Genomic DNA, 9,759 nt, shown 5'->3' on the forward strand with positions numbered 1-9,759 from the left:
CTAGTGATACCTCTTAAGGACATAGAAGTAAATGAGCACTAGTAAGGCTCTAGCATTGTTTGCAATCCCTAAATTCAGTTGACAATGTTTTCTTTGTTTAAGTTTAATTAATTGTACAAACAAATTGTATTAAAAACTTAGTATTTTACTATAACTAAGGTTGATTGCTACATAGTTGATAGAGAAAAGGATATAATCTTTCAAATCGATCAATTAGACATTCATGTGTAATTATAATTAACTGAAGTTTGTTTCTCTGATAGATGCTAAATCTATTGTTCTTTGATTAAAATGATGATGTATTGAGTTCTGAATGGCTAATCCTCATATTAATAAATAGTTTAGTAATAATCGCATGTAAATAAGACGTTTATGCATCCGGTTATATAACAACCCTCCCAAAATATTTCTGACACCCCTAATGTATTTAGAATGCCCCTATACGTCCTAAAATATACCCCGTATACGAGATTTGACCCTATATACCTTTGATTTCATAAAAATAAAATAAAATCAAGATTTAAGGGTCGCTCGCGGGGCGCGACAGCTCGAAATCAGGGCGACACCCTGAGCTGCCACGTGTCAACATCGTGTCAAGTCTATATCCAACGAATCAGCATAGCTAGACCCTACACCCCTACGTCGCGGGCCGCGAAGCCCTTTGCTGAATCTTACGCGGGTCGAGAGAAAGCTAGAATCAGCTCCTATAAATTGGGAACATCGGCCTTCAGTTTCCGATGTTCAAAACACGAAATTCTCTCTCAATTTCTATAATGTATAAGTAATACTCGGGCATTATACCCCCTAATTAACGAAGTTCTACCTCGTTGTAAGTATCCCCCAGTTACGTATTAGATACGCTGCCCGATTGATCTAGTGCTCCGTAATGGCTGTCGAGGCTCTGCCCGACATAGTCGTTGGAGTTCTGTCTCGGGGAGGGTATAAGTAATGTAAATATTGGGTTATTATACTAGCGCATGTGCATTATTTAAAATTTATAGATTATAGCCAGGAATCCACAAGAAATTACCTAAAGTAGCAATGTGAGTAATCTCCTTTTTGTAAACCTTTTTGCAAACTGTTTTTACAAAACCTTAAATATTTTACAATGTGATTAGCAGTGCTTGAGTCTTTGTAATTCTTCAATTACTGCATGTATGTTGGGGTTTTGTATACAAAATGTGGAAAGCGTTACCATTAGACAACGAGATAGCCAATGTGTAATATGACCCACCAGTCAGGATTGACAGTACTGAATGAGTAATTGTGTAGATATAAACATTGTAATCGCTCTCAATACTGTAAATTCATGAAACTCTTCTTGATTAAATTGGGGTTCACTCACCAGTATTTCTCACTGGCAAAATGTTTTTAAACGCGTTTCAGGTAACAAAATGTGAAAGCCAAATAGAAGACAGCTAGACAGCACCGAAGGCTTGGAAAAGTGGCTATAAAAGTTACCTAAATAAAGAAGATGTTTTGTTTCAATAAAATAGGGTTCATCCCTATAAATCTGCTTGTAACAAACTTGGGTTTTACCCCCAATATATTTATTAATATAAAATGTGGTGTTTTACTCTGATAAAATATTTACTAACTACGGTCCTGATAAAATTTTCGCTACCAATTAATGATAAACACCGATACCACCATCTCTGAGTAGGCCGCGACCGCCCGCCTCCTGAGGCAGGGGTCGGAGGTTATGACAGGTTAAACATATGATATATGTTCACGCAACCAATACCGGTGGAGAATATGAACATGCAAGCTTTTATAACATATGTAAATTTGAAGAAGTGGAAAAGAAATGCACCTACAACATGAGTATGAAACACAAGGTAATGATAGGATTTGAGATCACTATCATATAACTAACATCACAAAAGCCATCATCCATAGTAACTAGTTTCATCTATTTTTAAATAGTCATTAAGATACGTAACACGTTTAAAGTGTTATCTATAGATGATGTAGAGATAATGTTCTACTAGCATGTGGTCCAAATATTCATAGAATGTAAGATCTATGCTAGTTGTAGCACGAATCATATTGTGGTACATCTTTAAGAATAATATAAAATAAAAATATATAAAAATCATAATCGTTATTTTGTTATTACACAAAAATCACTCTTAACGAATATATGATACATAGGCATTGATTTTCTTCGTACTTATAAAACACATATTCTGTGATATGGTATATACCAACAAATGTGCAAAAACTCTCCGAACAAGAACAAATATATCAACCTAAAATATTTGCATATGTAGTTATAGGGCTGTAAACGAACCGAACGTTCAGCGAACTGTTCGTGAACCGTTCGGCGGGAAGTTCGTTTATGTTTGTTCGATTAGCTTAACGAATGAACACGAACAAAAAATTTCGTTCGGTTAGCTTAGCGAACGAACACGAACACAGGCCTCGTTTGTTCGACTGCGTTCGTGAACGTTCGGTAATATGTTCGGTTACGTTCGTTCATATTCGTTCATGTTCGTTTGATTATATTAAAAAAATAATAAATAATAAACCTTTTATCTATTGAAAACTTGATACCCTATTTTTTTCTAAGTTAGCTAAAATTTAGACATTCTAAACCATTTTTTGGGATAATTATGTCAAAGTTAGTTAAACTTGATTCATTGTTTGGTAGTGTAGTAGACTTCTTGTGTTTTAACTTATCATTTGATGCATGTGTTTAACTACTTATATAATGTCTAAGGATGTCAATGTTTTTATTTTTTATTTTCAAGTTAAACGTTTTCGTTCGTTTTTATTTGCTTGTGTTCGTTTGTGTTCGAGACCAGTGTTCACGAACTGTTCGTGAACAACAGAATATCCTAACGAACGAACACGAACATAAACATATGTTCGGTATGCGTGTAGGATCGTATTCTGACCCGAACGAGTCGTTCAGAGGCTTTCTCCTTTGTTTCAGGTGCGGAATAACAAGAAACTAAGGTAGAAATAGCACACAGATCACTTTAACTACTTGTTTTATTGATTTTACACTGATTACACTTCAAATCTCGCACCGGCAGCACTTCGGCACGTTTTCTCCAACTGTTACAACTGAGATCGCTCCAAAGGCTATATATAGTGTTCTGGAACCGCTTATTGGACAGGCCCAATAAGCGATCCAAGTAGTCACTCGAGCGGTCCAAACAAGTTGTCACTTGAGCGGTTCAACCTACTTGTCATTCGAGCGGGCGGTCCAAACACTAAATGGGCCTAATGAGCGATCCAACATCTAAAACCTATACAATTTCACTATTTCTCGTATTTTGTACATTTTACAATCAATCCTATTCTAAGACTCGAACGAAGATGTAGTCGACAGACAACTGCACCAACAGACTCCCCCTTGAATGTTGACGGAATCTTCAGTGAGAGTCTTCAACATGACATTCTCGGATATTGCTCGGTCTTCTTCAGGAATTCTGCCTGGATCTTTCTTTCTTTGGCTATAACTTTCGTCAGACTCCCCCTATCATCCTGCTAGGATAGTCGTCTGGGATTTGTTACCACCATAGAAATCATCTCCTGGCTTCTCTCTGTTCAGCTCATCATCTGCATCATCTGCATACATCTCAAACACTCTATCACAAACAAATAAAGTTGTGATTCAACTTAATGAATCAACTAAACATTTGAGAATTTTCACATTTAAAACTGATAAAATTTGAAACATTCCAATTTCTGATTCAAATTAATGAATCATTTTAAACATTTCAAACCACTTAACCAACCTGTCTGTTCATCAAGTTTAGCCTTTGAGATTTTGAAAATCAGCTCTTCACCATCAGTTGTCGAAAATCTTTTTGGATTTTTCATACTATGAAACATAAATGCAAAGACAGAAAATAAATGCAGAAATGAAATATGTACAAACATATTTTTGTGAGTTTGTGTAAGAGGATCATATCAGTTTTTAAGACACATCACAAGCACCATTAAGCTTTTAATCGTTTTAAGTTCTAAACGATTCACGTTGATTGACGATATTGTTATCCTCTTAAATTTTCATACAATTTTCAATCTATTCAGGATACTATTTAAGTGTTTTATGAACTTAGTTCGATTCATGTGTCCCACCTCTTGAAAATACTCCCGTATCCAGAATCCCAATATTCAGTCTTACAGGCAAGAATACTACAATGATATCTGTTCATAAATTAGGGGTTAAATGCGAGAACTGAGGGATCTCAGGTCAGAACTTCCGTTCAGCAGAGAGATATCAGCTTCGACTTAGCAGTGTGTCCCCTTTAGAGGATCTTTTCAGCTACAACAGATGATTATCAATTTTATTGACTAATCAGCTGAGGGCTTTATGCTATGTTTCAAGCATTTTGCGGAAAGTATTAGCCAAGGACTAGGTCAGAACTACCGTTCAGCAGAAGTCCCGGAATAATACCCCAGACATCATAGAGTATTAACACCTAGTATATCAGAATACGAGACCTTTCAAACGAGATTTCAGGGGTTACCTATATATCCAAGTAGTGTTCCCCACGAATTTCACAAGTTTGAAATTTTAGGTTTATATCCCGAATAAATCTACTAAATGTACAAAAACCTATCGTCACATCATCAGTGAAATCGTTTATTACATTTGACATTACATTTCTTTAGCGTGCTGTGATAGTCCACTGATTTACTATCATTTCCTCTTATTTCACAACAAAACTCATTTTTAAATTTTTCGATGTTTTTGACATTTTCAAATTTTCTAATTTTTTTTAAAATTTTTCTCCCACTAAAATCAAAATATGTTTCAATTTTGATTTTCTGGGAAAATTTGAAACAAACTGTACAAACTTGACAACTTGATGAGAATCACTTCAATTCTCCATCCACATAGCGTAAACAATTAGAACTCCCCCTCACAACAAACTATTTTCCCATTATGATTTCAAAACACTTAAGTTTGTTTTAATCAAAATGGTTTTTCCGGAAAACTTAGTTTGTTTACCAATCATTTGTAGATTCTGGGGATCAAATCATATAGTTAACTCAAGTTCAATTTAATGACCTTGATTAACCACTTGTAGGATTGATCTGATTTAAAATCTGAACCACTTGAATCAATCACAAACAAACCTTTTACCTTTTGAATGAATGACGTTAACGAATAAAATTTTTAAAAAAAATGCCGATTCATGCTCCACTCTTACCAACCTGGGAGCTCCGGCAAGTCAGGTTTTTCATTTAAAAAGATCCACCCAAGCCCGACCAGCCTTGGGTGTTTTCGACAATTTTACCTCAACCAATGGCTCCTCTGGCTTTGACGAACCAGAATCATTGCCTGAATGTGGCTTGTCTGACTTTAATGAGTCAGATTCATCGCCGACATGTGGCTCCTTTGTTTCCGAAGAAACAGATTCATCGCCACAGAATGTTACCTTCTTCTTTTCCTTTTTCGTCCTCAGATTTGTATCTGATGAATTCGGTTTACTTGACTTTGTTGTCGAGTGAATCGATTTATCAGCACTCTTATTCGATCTGTCGGATGAACCCGAGGACAAAATCTTTTCGAGATATTCTCTCGCTTTCTTTCTCTTTTTCCTCAGTCGATATTTCTGCCCCTGAGAAAGCTTCACTTTTGTTTCTTGAACTTTAGGTTCTTTGACCTTCTGTTCTCTGACATTTTGACCCGAAGCTTTCAATTCTTTGGGCTTGACAACGACTGGTATCTTCTTTGCCATTTTCTGAGAATTGGCCCTCAATCTGTCATTCGATCTTCTTGGACAATCTCTGGCAATGTGACCTTTGATATTGCAATTATAGCACCTCCTGGTCTCATAACTCCAGTATTGGCAGTTAACAGCAATGTGTCCGTGATATCCGCAGTTGTAACACACTCTGTTATCGTACCGTATACCACCTTCACACCAAACGCTCAGATCATAGCATTGTCTGGCTTGGTGATATTCCTTCCTCAAATCTGCTGGATTTGGCTTTGAAGTACTGTGGTCTGTCCTGCACCCAACAATTTTTGAATTTTCATTTTCTACTTTTTGTAATTTTTTCTTTTGATTGGATGATCGTACTGATGAGTTTTTTCCTTCATTTTTAAATTTTTGTTTCTGTTCTACAATCTTCTTCACAGGTTTTTGCTTAGAGCATTCTCCCTTTTCAGTCGAGTGCAAAACAGTTTTCTGAAATTTTCCTCTTAATTTTGAAATTGTTTTCTTTTTCTTAATTTCAGCATCAGACTCTGTCTCAGACTCATCTGCTGAATAAAATTTCTCATTTTCATCATCAGTTTTCTCATCACAATCTGCAACTTTGACTTTGTCAAAGTTTGTAACATTTTCACTTATTGGAACTGAATTGATTGGTTTTGGACAGGGAAAATTCAAACTGTCTGATTTAGTCACAAAACCTATCAAATTCTTCTCAAGTTCATCAATTTTGTTCCTCGAATTCTCAGCTTCTCTTTCAAGCTGAGATATTCTCCCAAAATGAGACCTGATTGTTTTCTCATTATCATTCTTCAAATTTTCAAGAACAGATTTTTCATTTATCAAAACTTCTATCTGTTCCTGAAATTTTGATTCATTCGCTTTCAGATTCTTGTTTTCAAGCTTAATCCAGAAATCTAAATCTTCTGAAGATTTCTGTTTGTTTTCAAGTTCTTTTACCAACTCTTTGATTTTCTTTTGAGCACGTTCACCTTCTTTTTCAAGTTCGATAATTTTTTGAAGATGGGAATTTATCATTTTCTGTTTTTCAATGTTGTTTTTACTGAACACATTTCTCCCATCTTCAAGAATTTTCACTTGCCCTTCAAATTCTTGATTTTTCAAAGTCAAACTGTTAAAACCAACCAACAGTTTGTCATTTTCAGCTTTCAACTTCTCACAATTTTCTTTCAGAATAAGAATCTGATTTTCAGCAACGTGCTTCTCGTCTTTCAACTTTTTTACTTCAGATGCCAAACTTGCCATGTCTTTCACAAGTTTATCATTATCAGTCTTGACGTTATCGCATGTTGAGCACATTGTTTCATTCTTCACCGATTCTTCAGCTTTTGAAGTTTCTTCTTCCTTTGCTATGAATGTACCTGCACAGAACATTTTAACGAAATCAAGAGGATTTCCATTATTATCAATATAACAACCTCTCTTAAAATCGTATTTCATCACATGTTTTGCCCTGATACATTTAGTAACCCTCTTGTGCATATCCTCAATCACATCTGAACTCAGATCTAGTACATTATTCTCCAAAACCTTGATCATTTCTTTCTTTTTCTTTCTAACTTCAAGTTCATGAGCTTTAAGTTTGCTGATGAATTGATTTAGAGGTAGTTTTAAAAAATTTGAGTCCTCCCTTAAATTCTTCAAACATTCACCCCATTCAATCGGTAATGCATCTGCAAATCTCTCCAATTTCTCAACATTTGACGGATATATCTCATGATCTTTCAAATAATTCAGTAAGACACTATATCGGTCTTTAAGATCATCCAACGTTTCGTCTTTCAGACACACAAAATATTTGAACCTTTTTGCCCATCCATCTTTGCTCACTTTTCTATACCCCTCATCTAGAAATCCGTGATGACAATCATTAAATCTTTCGAAATAATAGTTCTCCTGTTCATCAAACATCAACGCCATGTTTCGCAAAAATTCTGATACGTATTTATTGACAAATAAGCGGGCTAAGTGTAATGAAAAAATGGACCAATCAGCAATTGGACACAAAAGCAAACTAATTGGGCCAAATAAGCGAACTATGATGAACCAAATAAGCGGTCCAGACTAACTGTCCGAATAAGCGGTCCAGAACTAGTCCAAATAAGCGATCCACAATCAGTCGTATAAGCGGTCCAAAGCAGTTCGAAAAAGCGGTCCAGACTAGTCCTTCGAGCGGACCAAGAGTTGTCCGTTCGAGCGATTCAAAAGCTGTCCGAATGAGCGGTTTAAACGCTGTTCGATCGAGCGGTCCACATTCAATTTCAATTTTGACCCACTTAAAACTTCGAATTTTGATCTGAAACTTTCTAGGGTTTGTCTCTGTGTAATTGCGCACAATCCCTGAGATTTTGAGACGATTCCGACCGTTAAATCTTTCTGAACGAAGAAAAGAAGGTGTAGAAGTAAGAAAAAGTGACGAAATCCGGCTAATTTCTGCAGAGAACCTCCTCCTGAGCTCTGATACCACTTGTAGGATCGTATTCTGACCCGAACGAGTCGTTCAGAGGCTTTCTCCTTTGTTTCAGGTGCGGAATAACAAGAAACTAAGGTAGAAATAGCACACAGATCACTTTAACTACTTGTTTTATTGATTTTACACTGATTACACTTCAAATCTCGCACCGGCAGCACTTCGACACGTTTTCTCCAACTGTTACAACTGAGATCGCTCCAAAGGCTATATATAGTGTTCTGGAACCGCTTATTGGACAGGCCCAATAAGCGATCCAAGTAGTCACTCGAGCGGTCCAAACAAGTTGTCACTTGAGCGGTTCAACCTACTTGTCATTCGAGCGGGCGGTCCAAACACTAAATGGGCCTAATGAGCGATCCAACATCTAAAACCTATACAATTTCACTATTTCTCGTATTTTGTACATTTTACAATCAATCCTATTCTAAGACTCGAACGAAGATGTAGTCGACAGACAACTGCACCAACAATGCGTTCGTGAACAGTTCGCGAACATATTAATTTCCTTAACGAACGAACACGAACATGACCTTGTTCGTGTTCGTTCGGTTCGTTCGGTTCGTTTACAGCCCTATGTAGTTATAGAGAAGTATAAAATTTATTCATGTCTAATTGTCTTGAAAGTATGTTACTAAAAGCTGTCCAAAAAGCTCAAGACTAGCTCGCTCGGATTTAGCTTAAAAAAAGCTCGCTCGCTATAGCTTGGTTAGAAAGTGAGCCTAGCTCGGTTCGGCTCGTAGCGAGCCGAATTGGCTCGGTTTGGCTCGCTTGATAGCTCAAACCAGCTTAAATCGGATCATTTTACAGTATATTTTAATTTTATATACATTATAAGATATTACAAAAAAAAAACTTATAATTATTTACATGTATTTAGGCTTGTGATTTGATATTAATAACTTATTGAAGGGTGATTACCATACTAATGAATTGTATTTCGTTGAAATTTAAAACTTATTTTGGGCTGTTGAACTTGATTTTGGATTGTTATGTATTAGATTTAACTTATTTTGGATATGTTCTTTTAAAGTATTAAATAATATTTTAGAGTACTTAATTTTTAGAGCTAAGCACTAATTTTTTTTTTTCAAAATCGAGCCAAATCAAGCCAAGCCAAGCTAGCTTGGTTTAAAACCAAACCGAGACCGAGCTTTGATTTTCAGCTCGGTTTCGAATCCGAACTGAGTCCAAGCTTGCCCTAGCTCACCTCACGAACAGTAATTTAAAGGGTGTTTGAGACTGAGTTTGGAAATGACTCATCGACTTGTTTTATTTTTAAAAAAATCAATAAGTTAAAAAATTATCTGTTATTGATAAAAGTGTTTTTTATTTTAGTTATTTTGAAAAAGAGTAAAAATTGTTATTCAAAAGCCATAAAAATCTGGCTTTTTAAATGATTTTTATTTTTTGAATATAAAATTACCAATCTAACTTTTTCATTTAAAATAGCAATCAAATATGGAAATTTACCCTATTCTTTTTTGGTCATTTTTCTTTATAATCACAAAAACTAGTCTAAACACTTTTTAAAAACTTATTTTAGAAAAGTTATAATGCAATAAACTTCATGACAAAAAAAAA

The sequence above is a fragment of the Helianthus annuus genome, chromosome 6 (assembly GCF_002127325.2).
Source record: "Helianthus annuus cultivar XRQ/B chromosome 6, HanXRQr2.0-SUNRISE, whole genome shotgun sequence".
Lineage (NCBI taxonomy): Eukaryota > Viridiplantae > Streptophyta > Magnoliopsida > Asterales > Asteraceae > Helianthus > Helianthus annuus.